Source organism: Meriones unguiculatus, chromosome 18, assembly GCF_030254825.1.
Source record: "Meriones unguiculatus strain TT.TT164.6M chromosome 18, Bangor_MerUng_6.1, whole genome shotgun sequence".
Lineage (NCBI taxonomy): Eukaryota > Metazoa > Chordata > Mammalia > Rodentia > Muridae > Meriones > Meriones unguiculatus.
In genome coordinates this window covers 70408399-70426727 of record NC_083365.1, presented here as the reverse complement: position 1 = coordinate 70426727, position 18329 = coordinate 70408399, and the positions used below count along the sequence as shown (strand labels likewise).

The window sequence follows — 18329 nt, the reverse complement described above, 5'->3', positions numbered from 1 at the left end:
ATGATAATGCAAGTGCAAATATTATACCAGGCTACATATAAATGATGCAGAATTCTAGTTAGTAAAGATGCTCATTACTCTAGGACTTTAAGATTGCAAATCCAGGAGTATATCTCTGAAATGAACAAGTCAGGAAGTTCAGGACCAGCAAGATGGTTGAGCCTGTAGAGATCCGTACCAAGCCTGTAACTATGATGTTAGTCCTTGAGACCCATATAGGGGGAAGAGAGGAGACAAGTGGTGCAAGTTTGTTTCGCAATTGCATATGTGGGCTGCGGCACACACACACACACACACATACACACACACCCCCATTTGAAACATAATACACAATAACTTTCTGGGGTGTTTTGTTTATCTACAAAATTCAAAGTTTTTTGTGCTAAAATAGTTAATTGATTTTTTTTGTTGTTGTTGTTGTTGTTTTGTTTTTTAATGATGTGGTGGGAGTGGAGCTCATTCGCCAGGCACTTGCCTACAGGTGTTAGTCTTATGCTCCATCTCCAGTGCCTGAAATAAAAACAAGACACAGTTTAAAAGCTCAGGGATATCACAGCACATCACAGAAGGTCTGGATTCCTAAGTCTTGTCTTCTCTGGAGAGGAACAAAGATCTGACTTTGCCCCCTGTTTCTGCTCTGCAGCAGCTACTGCTTCAAGGGTTTGCCTTAGAAGGAGGGGCCTCTCCCAATTAGCTGTTCCCACTTCCATCAATGCCTTTTACACTTTAATATGTGAAAGTACACACACACACACACACACACACACACACACACACACACACAGAGAGTAAGTATGAAAATTTGCATGGTTCTAGAGCCTCAATTTTCAACTTGAAAAATGTTTGTTTTAATCTACTCTTATTTTATCTATTCTTGTGTAATAAGATTTAAAGTGAATCTACATGACTGCATGTTTCAAACACAGAAATAAAGTGCAGGGAGGGAGCGACTCTTTGCGGAGGTCAAGAGCATACATAGTTTTAATGTATAATGAAGCTATGAGAGGTTGCAGCTTTGCTACCCTATCCACCTGCTTCAATCGCCTCATTAATATCACCTTACTTGCTTCTTGGATTAGTTCAAGTTCAGCAACGGTAGTAAGTTGGCTCTAGTAAGAGCTGAGCTGGATAAAAGGTTTGAGGATATGTGAATTCTTGGGATAAAATGTCAGAGGATACAGACCCAAAGTCTATTCTTTACATGTGCTAGTGAGGCTCTAGAGTCATGCAAATTTTATGCCACTTTGTGTGTCTCTGTGTCTGTGTGTCTGTGTGTGTTTATATACTTTCACATATGGAAGGTAAAGTGGACATTAGATATTTTCATTGATTGATCAGTTGATTATCCTGTTGTTTTCTTTGTTTAATTGTTTTGTTTTGTTTTGTTTTTAGACAGGATCTCTCACAGAATCTAGGGCTCATCAGTTTGGCTAGACTGCCTGACCATCTAGCCCTAGTGATTTTCTTGTCTCCATCCTCCTGCTTTTGGGTTGTATTATGTGGGGTCTGATGACCCAAATTCATTTCTTCATGCTTGCATAGCAAGCACTGAATTGGGCATCTCCAGCCCCTTCCTCTGTTTACTTTTCATGTTACAAATTTTGAAATATGTGCTAATCTTATTTTTTAATTTATTTTTAATGTATATATTCACTTTTCATCCTGATCTTAGTCCCTTCCCTCCTTTCCTCCAGGTTGCACCCTCCCACCATCTTCCCTTTAACCCCCTTTTCTTCTCCTCAGAGAAGGGGGATACAATTACCAACAACAACCCACCCCAGCACGTCACTTTGCATCACAACTGAACTTATCCTCATCCACTGAGTCCTGGCATGACAGTACCATTAGGGGGAGGTGATAGAAAGCAGGCAACAGAGTTCATATCATGGGCAACACCTGCTCAACTTTCTAGAAAACCTATGTGAAGATCAAACTGCCCATAACCTACATATGTGTAGGGGGCCTAGGTCGAGTCCTTGCCTGCTGTTTGCCTGGTGCTTCCACAGGCGCCTAGGTTAACTGACTCTGTTGGTCTTTTTGTGGTGTTCTTGTGCCATCCTGGTCTTTCTATCTTTCTATCCTTTCTCCCCACCTTTCTTTTTTTAATTAATTCATTTTTAAATTAATTAATTAATTTATTTTTTAAGTTATTTATTAATTACAGTTTATTCACTTTGTCTCCCAGCTGTGGCCCCCCTGGCCCCGCCCAATCTTAGCCTCCCTCCCTCTTCTCCTCCCATGCCCCTCCCCCAGTCCACTGATATGGGAGGTCCTCCTCCCCTTCCATCTGACCCTAGCCTATTAGGTCTCATCAGGACTGTCTGCATTGTCTTCCTTTGTGGTCTGGTAAGGCTGCACCCCCCTCAGGGGGAGGTGATCAAAGAGCAGGCCACTGAGTTCATATCAGAGATGGTCCCTGTTCCCATTATTAGGGCACCCACTTGGAGATTGAGCTGCCTTGGGATACATCTGTGAATTCTCCCCACCTTTCCACAGAATGTTTATTATATTAAAAGCATTCTTCTCCCTGGTGAAATGAGACAATTTAAGCCAAGTTAGGGTACATAAATGCAGGTTTAGTGTGGGCAGCTGTCAGCAGGTTCACCAGAATGAAGTTAGGGAAGCCACTATGCAGAGGAAGACAGAAAAGCTGAGAAAGGGGGGAAGCAGAGAGAAAGAGAGAGAGAGATGCAGAAAGAGTGAAGGGGGAACCAAAATGTCTGTATTATATAGGGAAGACCAGCCCCTTGGCTAGAAAGTTCAGGGTAGAGGGTGGGGTATGTAAGCCATGCCTGTAACACGTAATGTTATGCCCAAGGGGACCCTAATTTCTAGGGGGAGGATGAAGAGAACTCAGGAGGCCAAATTGATGTAATTTGAAAGAGGTTTATTTGAGCCATAAGGCAATGTGGCTGCCCTCCCCCTTCCCCCAAAACCAGAGAGGAACAGCCAGGAGAGACAGAGGCTGAGGTTTTCAAAGGAAAGAGCATGGGACTCGCAGAGGTTGCAAGCTTGGCCACACTGGATCGGGTAGAGTAGTTGATTTTTAAAATGATTGGTTCATTTTAGGCACCAAGTCCATCTGGTCCGGACCTGATGTGGTTGGGGGAACTCTGACATCTGGACAGGTTACCAGGCAACATTATCTAGTACTGCAGATCTGAACACTCCTCCACAGAGGGGAGGAGACCTTTTGCATTCCTTTGCAATGGGGTGGGGTCTTGTTTCAATTCACCCCCTCCTCCTCCTGCTTTCTGGAAAAGTGCTAGGAGAATTTAGTTTAACATGGGGTATAGAATTTATAAAGAAACCTGTAAAGCTAGCCTGTTCCTTTTGGTAGGGACGGAGGGATGCTGGGAGAACCTAGAGACCAGGTCCACTTTGGTTAAAAATGCACCTCAGCCACTTGTCCCTGGTCTGAAGCCCAAATTAGATAGATAGATAGATAGATAGATAGATAGATAGATAGATAGATAGATAGATATGTATTTGTTTTGTTAGGAATCGGGGGCATGTCTTAGCACACAAGTAAAGATCAGAAAAAAACACAGGGGAATCAGTTGTCTCTTTCCACCATATGGGACCTGAGGGTTGAACTCAGGTTATCAGCATCGACAGCAAATGCCTTTACAAGCTGAGCTATCTCAAAAGTTTTTCTTGTTATTTTTAAAAAACAGAGAAATATTAAAAAGAAAACAAAAATAATTACACAGATATTGTTTTGTAGAAAGCTAAATATAGTCAGGCATGGTGGCTCGTGTTTGTAATTGTAGCACTTGGAGGACTGATGGAGAGCAAGCTTGTCATAAACTGGTTGGTTATGATCTAAGGAAGAAGGGGAGACTTCATGGAGTGTCCACATAACAAGATGTGCCCAGGTAACAATATCATTTTGACTAGCTAAGCAATGGTTTCTAACTAACCTTTAATTTGCTTTGTCAAGTGGTTGGGGACTTTTCAAGGTGGTTGCTAGATTATTGCTTCTAATTTTCAGGGAGGTTATTGAGTTATTGTATCTTGTTTCCATGGACTATAGTTTCATTTTCTGAAATATAGAAACAGGATCTAAGCAACTGTGGGAGCATTATCAGGAAACAGAAACTTGGGCCTGTCATATCTTATGAAACCTGTCATGTCAGCAAAGCTGCTGTAGCACAAATGCTTGGACCCTTCACTCCAATGCTCAACCAGTCTCCCTAAGGATACCAACAGGACCTCAGAGGTCACATATATTCTAAAAGTCTGCACCCAGCAAACACAGAGTCTGAGCAAATTGCCTGGGCTCACTCACCTCAGACTTAAAAAGCTAGTGGCAGGGCAGCTGGCTCCAGGACTTCTCTCTGTGAAAGGAGGATCCCTGAGCCCCTGAGGAATCCACATGGTCCACAGGATCAGACATCTGAGGAGACAAAGGGCAATTCCCTGAGAACCACTATCCAGTCTGCGATCATTCTCAGCAATCTGAGAAAGACTCCTGCAGGAACATCCAGCTTCCTGCCCAAGGCTCTTCTTGCATCCCTGAAAACTCCTGTAGGAAACAGGAACTAATATCCAAAGCCAGAGACAACCAGATGACTAAAAGTCAACGTAAAAACACAATCAACAAAAGCCAAAGTAATATGGCATCCCAGAACCCAATTATTCAAAGGCAAACAGCCCTGGATACCTTAATACAGCTGAAACAAAAGGAAAGGACCTAAAATTTTTGCTTATGAAGATGATAACAGAGGAAACAAACAAAATCTGTAAAGAAATACTGGAAGATAAGTCAAACTGATTAAGGCCTTTAAAGAGGAAGTAATTAAATTACTGAAGGAAATACAGGAACATTGAAACAAACAGGTGAAGGAATTGGATAAATTATATAATGAAGGGCAGGAAAATACAAACAAAAAGGTAAAGGAAATCAACAAAATGGTTCAAGATCTGAAGATGGAAATAGAAACTTTAAGAAAGCACAAACTGAAGAAATCCAAGTGAGGGAGAACTTAGGGGAGAAAACAGGAACCACAGAGGCTAGCATCACCAACAGAATACAGGAGATGGAGGAAAGAATCTCAGATACACAAAACACAACAGAAGAAATAGATGCAGACATAAAAAAAAGAAAAGAAAAGAAAGGTTAAATCCAAAAGTTCCTGACACAAAATATCTAAAAATTCAATGACACCATAAAAAAGAGAAAGATAAGAATACTAAGAATAGAATAAAGAGAAGATTCCAGCTCTAAGGACTAGAAAATATTAATTACCTCAATCTTAAGAAACAGATGGATTTAAGCATTCAAGATGTCTACAAAACACAAAATAGAATAGACCAGAAAAGAAAATCCTCTCACTACGTAATAATCAAATCACTAAATGTACAGAAGAACAAAGAAAAAAAATGTTAAAAACTGCAAGTGAAAAAAGCCAAGTAACATATAATGGCAAATTTATCAGCATGACACCTTACTTCTCAGCAGAGGCTATAAAGGTTGGAAGGGCCAGGGCAGACATTTTGCAAATGCTAAGAGACTACAGATGCCAGTTGGGATTACTATACCCAGCAAAACTTTTAATCAACTTGGATGGAGAAAACAAGATATTGCACTACAAAGCCAAATTTAAATAATATCTATGAACAAACTGGACCCTACAAATGATACTAGAAGAAAACTTCTGCCCAAGGAAGATAACCACATACCCCCCAAAATAAAAATATAAATATCTTCATTACAGCAAAACCAAAGGTAGACCAGCACAAAAGCACACTACCACAACAAACATCAAAATAAAAAGAACTAACAGTCACTGGTCATTAATATCTCATAACATCAATGGACTCAACTGTCTAATAAAAAGACATAGACCAACAGAATGGAAGAAAAAAACAGAACCCATCAACCACAAAGATAGAGATTACCTGAGAGTAAATGGCTGAACTAAGATTTTTCAAACAAATAAATAAGGAGCAAGCTCAAGTAGCTATTCAAATATCTAACAAAATAGATTTTCAACCAAAATTAATCAAAAGAGTTGAGAAAGGACACTTCATACCCATCAATGGAAAATTCCACCAAGAAAACATTCAATTCTGAACATCAATGCCCCAAATACAAGGATACCCACATTTGTAAAATAAATATTAATAAAGCTTAAACAATACATAGATCACATTAAGAGTGGGAGACTTCAACAGCCCACTTTCACCAAAGGACAGATCATTGAAACAGAAAATAAACAGAGAAATAATGACACTAACACGTCATAAATCAAATGGATGTAATAGACATTTGATTTTCATCCAGAACTTTTCATCCAAACTTGAAAGAATACACCTTCTGAGCACCTTTGGTCACAAAGCAAGCCTTAACAGATATAAGATTGAAATAATCCCCTGTATCCTTTCAGACCACCATGGACTAATGCTGGACCTCAACAAAAACAGAAATACCAAAAAGCTTATACACTCATGGAAACTGATCAACTCTGCGAAACAAGAGATGGGTCAGAGAAGAAATAAAGAAAGGAATTAAGGACTTCCTAGAATTCAATGAAAATGAAGCCACAACATACCCAGACTTATTGGACACAATGAAAGCAGTGCTAAAAGGAATGTTCACAACACTAAGTGCCTTCAGAAAGAAATTGGAGACATCTCAAATGAGCAAGTTAAGGGCACAACTGAAAGCCCTGGGGGTGAGGGGACGAAACAGACACACCTAAGAGTCATAGAGGGCTGGAAATAAACTCAGGGCTGAAATCATCACATTAAAAACAAAACAATTCAAAGAATTAACGAAACCAAGAAACGGTTCTTTCAGAAAATCAACAAGATAAACAAACCCTAAGCCATACTCACTAAAAGGCAGAAAGACTCTACCCAAGTCAACAATATCAGAAACGAAAGGATGGGCATAATGACAGACACTGAGAGCATCCAAAGAATCATTAAGTCTTCCTTCAAAAGCCAATATGACACAAAATTTGAAAATCTAAATGAAATGGACAATTTTTTTAAATAGATTCCACTTACCAAATTTGTATCAAGATCAGGTAAATAAATTAAATAGTCCTATATCCCCTAAGGAAAGAGAAGCAGTCACCAAAAGACTCCCATTCAAAAAGGCCCAGTGCCAGATGGTTTCAGTTCAGAATTACATCAAACTTCAAAGAAGAGGTAATACCATTACTTTTCAAACTATTCCAAAAAATAGAAACAGAAGGAACATTACCAAACTCATTTTATGAGGCCACAGTCACCTTGATATCTAAACCGTACAAATACCCAACCACAAAAAAGAGAACTTTAGAACAATTTCCCTTATGGACATTGATGCAAAAATGCTCAATAAAATACTTGCAAACTGATTTCAAGAACACATCAAAGTTACCATTCACCATGACCAAGTTGGCTCATCCCAGGCATGTAGGGGTGGTTCAATATACAGAAATCCATCAAAGTAATTCACCATATAAACAAAATAAAAGAAAAAAAATGAGTATATTATTAGATGCAAAACTTAAACATTTGACAAAATCCAAAACCCTTCATGTTTAAAGTTTTGGAGAGATCAGAGATACAAGGCACATACATAAACATAGTAAAGGCAATATACAGCAAGTCAATACCCAACATCAAATTAAACAGGGAGAAACAGTTCCACTGAAATCAGGGACAAGGCAAGGCTGTTCACTCTCTCCGTATCACTTAAACATAAGACTTGATGTCCTAGCTATTGCAGTAAGACAACTAAAGAATATCAAGGGAATACAAATATGAAAGGAAGAATTTAAAGTATTACTATTCATGGATGATATGATAGTATGCATGAATGACCCCAAAAATTCTACAAGGGAACTTCTACAGCAGATAAATACCTTCAGCAAAGTAGCTGGATACAAAATTAACTCAAAAATATTTTCAGTAACCCTCCTGTATACAAAAGACAAAATGGCTGAGAAAGAAATTAGGGGGGCAGCCTTACCAGGCCACAGAGGAAGATAATGCAGACAGTCCTGGTGAGACCTAATAGGCTAAGGTCAGATGGAAGTGGAGGAGGACCTCCCCTATCAGTGGACTGGGGAAGGAACATGGAAGGAGAAGAGGGAGGGAGGGTGACATTTGGAGGGGATGAGGGAGGGGACTTACAGCTAGTATAAAAAGTGAATAAAATGTAATAATTTAAAAAAATTAATGTTTTAAAAGGAAAACATAAATAAATAAATAAATCACAATTAAAAACAAAACAAAAAACAAAAAGAAATTAGGGAAACAATACCCTTCACAATAGCCACAAAAAAACAAAACAAAACATGACAAAACAAAAACCAAAGTAGAAATTAAAGAAGATATCAAAATCTTCTGGAGGTATCTCCATCCCTGATCTCAAACTGTACTTTACATCAACAGTAATAAAAACTGGATGGTGCTGGCATAAAAATAGATTTGTGGATCAATACATCGAATTGAAGTCCCAGAAGTAAACCTACACACCTATGGACACCTGATTCTTTTACAGATAAGCCAAAACCATACAATGGAACAAACAAAACAAAACAAAACAAAATAAAAAACATAGCATCTTCGTCTAAAACAAAAAGGGGGAACTGTAGAGAGCTGCGGAATGCTATACCTTAAAGATGGAGCTGGTTTCCGCCTTCCACCTTCCCGATGGTGAGTGCTCTCTGTCATGAACAATTCCACATTTGGCTAAGGCTGAGGATCTGGCTTGCTTCCGTGTATATGGACCTATCTGCATTGCCTATGTGGCACGCTGGGGTTGGCTACCCAGAGGCTATTTAAGCTGTGGGCTGGCTTTCCCCAGGGTCCGAGGATTGTTCAAGGTTCCTGAATAAACTGCATTGAAAAAAAAACAAAAACAAAAAAAAAACATAGCATCTTCAACAAATAGTGCTTTTAAACTGGATGCCTACATGTAGAAAAAAATGCAAATAAATACATATTTATCATATTGTACAATACTAAAGTCCAAGTGGATAAAAAACCTCAACATAAAACCAGACACACTAAATCTGCTGGAAGTAAAAGTGGGGAAGAGCTTTGATCTGATTGGTACATGGGACAACTTCCTGAACAGAACTCCAATAGTCCAGGCTCTAAGATCAACAATTAATAAACTGGACCTCATGAAACTGAAAAGTGTCTATAAAGCAAAGGACACTGTCCTCAGAACAAAGTGACAGCCTACAGACTTGGAAAAGGTCTTTACCACCCCTACATCCAACAGGGGGCTAATATCCACAATATAAAAAGAACTCAAGAAATTAAATACCAAAAAAAAAAATAATCCATTTTAAAAATGGGGTACAGAGCTAAACAGAGAATTCTCAACAGAATAATATCAAATGACAGATAAAGAGTTAAAGACATGCTCTGAGTCGAGTCTTTAGTCATCAGGGAAATGCATGAACAGCAGCTGATCCCCTTACTAAGGGCAATGGGGAAGGGGGCCACAGCTGGAAGGCGAAGTGAATAAATTGTAATAAATAATAATTTAATTTTAAAAACATTAAAAACAAACAAGGAACTCGTGAAATTTGTAGGCAAATAGATGGAACAAGAAAAGATCATCCAGAGTGTGGTAACCCAGAACCAGGAAGACACTCATGATATGTATTCGCTTTTAACCTGATAATAACCATGTAATATAGGATAAACGTCGTAAAATCTACAGACCTAAAAAATCTAAACAACGAGGACCCTAGGGAGGATACTTGGTTCTCATTCAGAAGGAAAACGGGATAGACACCATAAGTGGTGGAAGAGAGGGAAAAGGATGGGAGCCTACCATAGATGTTCTCTGAAAGTCTTCGCCCAGCAGGGGATGGAAGCCGATGCAGAGACTCACAGCCAAACTTTGGACAGAGTGCATGGAATCTCATGAATGAAGTGGGAGTAGCAGGATCTGAAGGGGACAAGAGCTTCACAAGGAGACCAAAAAAGCCAAAAAAATCTGGACCCAAGAGGTGCTGCAGGGAATAATGAATCAAAGGACCCTGTACAGAGAGGGCTTAGGCCCCTGCTCAGATGTAACCCATAGGCAGCTCAGTCTCCATGTGGGTTCTCTAGAAAGGGAAGCAGGGGCTGTCTCTCACATGAACTTGGTTGCCTGCTCTTTGATCACTTCCTCCTGGTGATGTGATCTTGCCAGGCCACAGAGGAAGAGGATCCAGGCAGTCCTGATGAGACTTGATATGCTAGGGTCAGATAGTAGGGCAAGAGGACTCCCCCTTTCAATGGACTAGGGGTGGGGAATGGAAGGAAAACGGAGGGAGAGAGAGTGGGACCAGGAGGAGATGAGGAAGGGGGCTGGAACCCGGATGTAATTTGAATAAATTGTAAAAAAATTTAAAAAGTAACTCATCTTCACCTGTTGGAAACCATGAAGTGTTAGTCATAATTTTATCATACAGAGTTGTCATGGTTTAAAAATAAAAGGAAGCAAATTCTGTGGCTGGAGAGATGGTTCAGTGGTTAAGAAAGCATGTTACATTTGCAGAAGACCTGAGTTCCTCTTCTAGAAGTCACATTAGGTATCTCACAACCACCTGTAGTTCTAGTTCCGGAGGATCTGGCACCTGTTTCTGGCTTCCAAGAATGCCTACATTCACGTTTATAACACATGGGTACAAGCAAACACACATTCATTAATCAAAAATAAAAGCAAATCTTTTTTAAATTTTTATTTTATTTTTATTAATTACAGTTTATTCATTTTGTAGCCCAGCTGTAGCCCCCTCCCCCACCCCCTCTCACTCCCACTTTTCCTCTCTCTTCAAAGCAAAATATTCAGAAACCTTTGGTTTAAATATGGATGACAGGCCAGGAAGATGGCTCAGTCAGTGAGGGCACTTGTACAAAATCTGACAGTCTTAGTTGTACTCTCTGAACCCTTAGGGTAGAAGGACAGAACCACATTCTATAAATCACCCTGTGACTAACACACAGGAATTGTAACGTATGTATGTATACACTGGCACAATACCCTCAATAAATATGTGTAAATTGTAAAATTTAAAAATAGAGTCAAATTTATTTACTACATGATTCTGTGCAGCCATTGCAGCAAGCCCTTTCCCCTATAAATGATGAGGAAAAGCATTGATAAAGATGTTCAGCAAATTCTTATCAACTTCAAATTGTTTTTTCTACTTTTCTGAGCCAAATTTTACAAAACACTCTCTTTATTCTCCCTTTATTGAATATAGATTTTTTTTCTCAAAAAATATATTCTGATTACAGTTTGCCTTCCCAACACTCCTCCCAGTTCATTTCCACTCTCCTTTCCTCCATAATTATTCCCTTTCTGTCTCTCATTAGAAAAGAGCAGGCGCCTATGAGAGAACAACCAATCATGACAAAATAAGACATAATAAGATAGGTAAAAACTATATTGAAGTGGGACCCTGCACCCTGACAGGAGAAAAAGAATCTCACTGGAAAGAGAATGAAAGAAAGAAAGAAAGAAAGACAGAAAGAAAGAAAGAAAGAAAGAAAGAAAGAAAGAAAGAAAGAAAGAAAGAACGAACTCTTGTCATAGCAAGAGTTCCATAAAATACTATAAATACTATAAAAGTTCCATAAAATAGTAGGAGCTATAATATATGTGCAGAGCACCTGGTGCAGACCCACGTAGTCCCTGTGATTCTCTTCCATCTCTGTGAGCTGGTCTGTGCCTTGCTTAGTTGATACAGAGGGTCTTGTTTTCCTGGTGTCCTCCCCTGCTTTGGCTCTTACAATCTTCTGTGGGATTCCCTGAGCACTGAAGAAGGGGATTTGATAGAGACTTCGCATTTAGACTCTATCTCTCTATGCAGTGTCTGGCTGTGGGTCTATACATCTGTTCCCATCTGCTGCCAGAGAAAGCTTCTCTGACGGTGACTGGATAAGGCACTCATGCATGAGAATAGCAGAATATTGGTAGGAGTCATTTTATTAAATTTTTTTCTAGGCCAGAAGTGCTTGTTTTTTTTTTTTTCCTATGCCTCTGGCCTATCTAGTTTCTGGTTCTTGATTACCCAAGCAGGGTTGGGCATAGGTTCCTTTCTGTAGAGTGGGCCTGAAAGAAATAACTCAGTAGTTGGCTACTACCACAAGTTCTGATGCCCCCACCCCTGTCCCATCCCAAATCAACACCATTCGTTTTTTCCTCCCAGGGAGATCCATGCATCCTCTCCAAGACTCCTTCTCTTTACCTAACCTCTCTGAATTTATGGATTACAGCTGTGTTATCACTTAATGATTAATATCCACATCTAAGGGAATAAATATAACATTTATCATTATGTATTTGGGTTACTTTACTCAGAATGATTTTTTGGTTTAGTTCTATCTGCGATTTGCCTGCCATTTTTTTAACAGCTTAGTAAAATTTCATTGTGTAAATGTACCACATTTTCTTTATCCAACTACTACTAGGTACATCCAGCTTGTTTTCCATTTCTGACTATTGTGAATAAGGCCACAATGAACATAGCTGAGCAAGAGTCCTTATAGTAGCATGGAACATCCGTTGGGCACACACCCAATACTGGTGTAGCTGGATCGTGAGGTTTTCAGTTCCCAACTTTTGAGTAATGGCCATATTGAATTACACAGTGGCTGTATAAGTTTGTACTCCCACCAGCAATAGAGAAGTATTTCCTTTGCTCCACATCCTCACAGCATGAACTGTCTCCTGTGTTATTGCTTTTAACCATTCTGACTAGTATAACATGGAATCTCAAGTAATTTTGATTTGTACTTTCATGATGGCTTAGAATATTGAATTGTTTTTAAGTGTTTCTCAGTTGTTACAGATTTTTCTATTGAGAATTCTGTTTAGATCTGAGCCTCATTTTTAAATTGTATTATTTGGTTTTTGATATATGGTTTCTTGTGTTCCTTATATATTTTGGATATTAGTCCACTATCAGATGTGGAGCTGATAAAACTGTCTTCCCATTCTGTAGGCTCCCATGTTGTCCAATTGACTGTGTCCTTTGCCTTACAGAGAATTTTTAATTTTAGGTAGTCCTAATTAGTAATTCTCTTAAGTGAATTTATATCCAGCATTTTGCTGAAAGTGTTTATCAGCTGTAGGAGTTCCCCAGTGGAAATTTTAGGGTCACTTATATATATCATCATATCATCAGCATGTGAGGATAATTTGACCTTTCTTATTTTCAATTTCTCTCACCATGATCTCCTTTAGTTTTCTTACTGCTCTAGCTAGAACTTAAAGAACTATATTAAATTAGCATGGAGATAGTAAAAACCTTGTCTTGTTCCTGATTTTAGTGGAATTTCTTTCTAGTTTCTTTTGGTTTAACTTGATGTTGGGTTTAGACTTCCTAAAATTACTTTCATTATTTTTAGGTATGTCTTTATATCCTTAATAATTACTGGAATTTAATAATGAAGGGATTAGGAATTTTTCAAAGTTCTTTTCTACATGTAATGAGATAACCATGTGGGTTTTTTATTAGTTTGTTTATATGATGGATTACAATTACTGGAATTCATATACTGAATCACCCCTGAATCACTAAGCTGAAACCTTCTTGATCACCGTGGATGACCTTTTTGTATTTTTACATCTATGTTCATGGAAGAAATTAGCCTGTAATTCTTTCTTGGTTGAATCTTGATGTGGTTAGTGTATCAGGAACTGTGGGTTGGCAATGCTCCTGTGTTTCTATTTTGTGGACTACTTTGAGGAGTATTGGTGTCAACTTTTCTTTGAAAGTCTGGTAAAATTTTGTTGGTGCTGGGCTTTTATTGTTTTGCTGTTTTTTTGTTTTCTTTTTTTTGTTAGAAGATTTTAATGGCTGCCTCTGTTTTCTTAGTGATTATGGGTCTATTTAAATTGTTTATGTGACCTTTATTTACTTTGGTTCTACGATGATATAAAAAATTTGTATTAAGAAAATTATCTTTTTTTAAGATTTTTCAATTTATGGTGTTTTGAAAAGTTTTTAAAGTAGGACCTAATGATTCTAATGATTCTTTGGATTTTGTTGCTTTCTGTTTTTATATTTTCCTTTTTGTTTTTAATTTTGGTAGTTTGGATATTCTCTCTGTGTCTTTTATTTATTTTTCTTGTATTTGTTGAGACTTTCTTTGTGACTAATGATTTGCCAAGTTTTGAAGAAAGTTCCATAAGGAGCAGAGAAGAAAAGATATTCATTTGTGTTTGGGTGAAATTTTCTGTAAATATCCATTAGGGCCATTTTATTTATAACATCTAGAATTTCTAGTATTTCTCAGTCTTTGTCTGGATGACCTGTTTGTTGGTGAGAGTAAAGTATTGACATGTCCTACTATCCATAAGTGAGGATCAGTATGTGATTCACTCTGTAGTAATATAATTAAGTTTTATTTTTTATATTAATTACAGTTTATTCACTTTGTATTCCAGCTATTGCCCCCTCCTTTATTCCCTTCCAATCCCACCCTCCCTCCCTCATCTCCTCCTATGCCTCTCTTCAAGTCCACTGATAGGGGAGGTCCTCCTCCCCTTCCATCAGACCCTAGCCTATCAGGTTTCAACAGTACAGGCTGCACTGTCCTCCTCCATGGCCTGGCAAGGTTTCTCCCTTTCAGTTTGAGGTGATCAAAGAGCCAGTCACTGAGCTCATGTCAGAGACAGTCCCTGTTCCCCTTACTAGGGTACCCACTTGGACACTGAGCTGCCATGGTCTACATCTGTGCAGAGGTTTGGGTTATATCCATGAATGGTCCTTGGTTGGAGTGTCAGTCTCAGAAAAGACACCAGGGCCCAGATTTTTTGGTTCTGTTACTCTCCTTGTAGAGCCCCTATCCTCTTCTGGTCTTATTATCTTCCCCGTCTTTCATAAGATTCCCTGCCCTCTGCCCAAAGTTTGGCTATGAATCTCAGCATCTGCTTTGATACCCTGCTGGGTAGAGTCTTTCAGAGGCCCTCTGTGGTAGGCTCCTGCCCTGTTTCCTGTTTTTTTCTTCTTCCAGGGTCCATCCAGTTTTTTCTTTCTAAGTGAGGATTATATATTCAATAAATATGAATCTATTTGCATTTTTCTACATGTAGGCATCCAGTTAGACAAGAACCATTTGTTGAAGATGTCATTTTTTCATTGTATGATTTTGGCTTCTTTGTCAAAAATCAAGTATCCATGGGTGTGTGGGTTTATTTCTGGGTCCTCTATTCAGTTCCATTGATCCATTGGGTGCCCTTTTGTTTTGGACATAGATGTTAATAATGAAAATGTCTTCTTGGTGGAGTTTTCCTTTGATAAATATGTAATGCCCGTTTCTATCTATTTTGATTAGTTCCTGGGATCTATAGTTCTCAGCTCCTGACAACTACATACTTCATATATTTCACAGGAGCATTAGAAGAAATGTGGGTCCACCTTCAGTTTGCTTGTTGCCCTGAGATGAGCAGCTTTTGGGTATCAGGGGTTTCCTGCTGATGTTGGGGTCTGGGACAAAGCAACAAGTAAGGGAGAGAGGTTAATATGGGAAGTTCTGTGGACTCCACAGGAGATAAGGGGTAGGCAGAGCAGGCTGCCTAGACTATTCTGCTACGTGGGGATGAGGGAAACAGATGTTGAGGGAAGGAGCCAGTGGTGAAGGTCTTCGATTAGCTCACCTGTTTCTCTGTTCTGCTTAGCTGCTGTTGAAGGCGGACATAATGGGATGGGTTTGGGGGAAGGAAGGTTAGGGGAAGAGATATTTTTGCTTTATTAGGGGTGGGGTCATAGAGGCATGGGGAATACAGTGGGTTTCCTGTTTCAGAGCTGGGGATGAGATTGAGAAAACTTTTTTTTTTTCAATAAATGATTTGGGGGCTAGTTCATAACATACTTGTTTTGTTTTGATTTTTAAATTTTTCTTTTTTATTTATGTTTTTATTACCTTCCCGATCCCACCCTCCCTCTCCCTTCTCTACCCATGCCCCTCCCCAGTCCACTGATATGGGAGGTCTTCCTCCCCTTCCTTCTGATCCTAGTCTATCAGGTCTCATCAGGAGTGGCTGCATTGTCTTTCTCTGGGGCCTTGTAAGGCTACCCCAATGCAGGGAAGGTGATCAAAGAGCAGGCCAGTCAGTTCCTGTCAGAGACAGTCCCTGTTCCTCTTACTATGTACACAAGATGTATACTTCTTTTTCCTTAACATAGTTCAGGCATGCCTAAAAACACTAAGTACGTTCTTGAAAAGCTCTCATACTACAACGTTCTTAAGACACTTCTGATCACTCAACAATAACATGAAGGTAAGAAGGGCATCAGACACTCACTGGATTTTTTGATTAAGGTATTGTTTTAATAGCAAGGAAAGGGTTGTCTCAGAATCATAAAAACATGAAACATACACACACACACTGAAAAGGGCACCAACTACCCTTGAAGAGCTAACAGTTCACTTTGCGTAACCAGGCTTCTGGCTTTTTTTTTTTTTTTTTTTGTCTGAACAAAATGATTTCAAACTCATGCTTTCTACAGCTTTTTGTGAAAGAGACTCAGGCAGATAGAGTGGCCATCATTCAAACTACAACCTCTTTTTCCTCTCTGACAAACTGATAGCAACTTACATTTTCCATGTCCGCTTTTACAGATGAATGTATGACAGCTATATGATAATGTGCTTCAATATTTAGTCAATTTTCAATTGAATGACAAGTTGAAAATCCTTGCTAAAGTCTTGATCCGAAGAAATGTGGAAGCTGTCTATCTGCCCATCTAATGAAATTGTCTTTATTTTTAAGCACTTATGCATCTGTAGTGTATTCACAAAGAGGAATTTTTCCATAGTCTCTCTCCTATTGATTATACATAAAAGGTTCCAGATTTGGCACAACATCCCTTGTTCTATGATCTACAATGAAGATAAAACATTTGTAGGTTAGATAAGAATTTAGAATATACATAAGGAAAATGTCAAATATATGAAGCCACTGCACTGAGGAAGACAAGAACTGAGGAAACCCCATTGAGGCAACCACCTGGAGTCTCCAGTGAATAGACTCCCAGGCAGAGTAGAAGGATCTCTTAGGTGAGGCTTCCAAGTAAAAAAACAAATACCAACACACAAATATGATATCACCAAACTAGGTGCTATCATGCAGCAGGAAACAGATGGGGAACTTAGGCAGTCATCTAGCATTTCCCATCAAGCATCTCTCTGTAGATGACCATCTAGCTTCTTCTCCCATTGTAGGAACCTTTTGTATCATGAGATAAATAACAGTAACAGCACCTGAAAGTGGCTATTCTCCAGAGCAAAGCACTTTCTCCTGGGATGCTTTGTGTTCTCTTCCCTTTCTTACGAAGTTACAGAGGCAAGCCAATGCCTAGACGAAGGGCCCTGAAGGACACCTGAGACAAATATGCTTATGTTTGTAATGGCAGGGGAGGTAATTTCACTTTATCAAGCTGTCATGACTTTTTTTTTTTTCAAACTGTGCTTCTATTTTGCTCCTGTGCACATGGCACTTGATAACTCATGTTGTCTGAATTATTCTAGTATCTCATATATCCTTAATAGTTGAGATGTTGTCAGAGAACCTTTACACATCCCCACCCCCAGCCAAAGAGCTTGCTGTAACACAAAATTTAAGGTATAACCCAGGCTAGGACAATAGCTTTGTGGGTAGCATGTTTGACTTGCATGCATAAGAATCTGAGTTCAATCCCCAAAACCCATATTAAAAATAAGTAAATAAATAATAAGGTATCTAGCATATTTGGTGAGTTCCTGGATGCTGGGGGACCTTGATAAAAACCAACAACAATGCAGGAGCAGTACCTCTTTCCTTCCCACCAATAATCCCTCTAGTTCTGTGATCTTTGCTTTATTAACATCTTTCTTCTTTCCAGCCTCTTTGCCTAATTGCCACTCACTGACTTCAGCATTTCTTTGTCTCTTCTTGATTTCCCTGCAGTTATTGTCCCCTATTAGGTTTTAGTAACCATCACAAAGTGATTCTTTTTAACCCATCTTTCTATCTACATCCTTTGATTGTCAAAGCCTAAGAACTTACGCTCTATCCCCAGTACCCACATGTAAAATGACAAATTTTCTGACACGCTCCTGTAATCTCAGATGTGAGGCTAGAAAGGAGATTGAGTGGGCTAGCCTGGACTACAAAGTGAAGCAGCAGAAACAAGATGTAGAGAACAGACTCCTCAACATTTTCCTCTGACCACTACAATGCATATACAGTACTGCATCCATGCCTCCATGCACACACACATGCGCACGCATGCATGATATAATTATAAAAGAGCACTAACGTAATAATAACAAAATATAAATTAAGCAGTCATTGAAAATGAATCAAAAGTTCAGACTGATTCTATGTG

The 18329-nt window shown here is 39.0% G+C and overlaps 1 protein-coding gene and 1 long non-coding RNA gene across 2 annotated transcripts in view; one reads left to right on the top strand and one right to left on the bottom strand.

Annotated features, from left to right (window-relative positions):
• Dpp10 (dipeptidyl peptidase like 10) overlaps window positions 1-18329 on the top strand; it is a 1523950-nt gene that overhangs the window by 751460 nt on the left and 754161 nt on the right. The window lies entirely within an intron of this gene.
• LOC132648941 (uncharacterized) lies at window positions 349-8714 on the bottom strand. Its single transcript, XR_009587339.1, has 3 exons — window positions 8618-8714; window positions 4292-4399; window positions 349-510 (listed from the first exon to the last, which is right to left on the bottom strand). It is a non-coding gene; the product is annotated as an uncharacterized LOC132648941 (long non-coding RNA).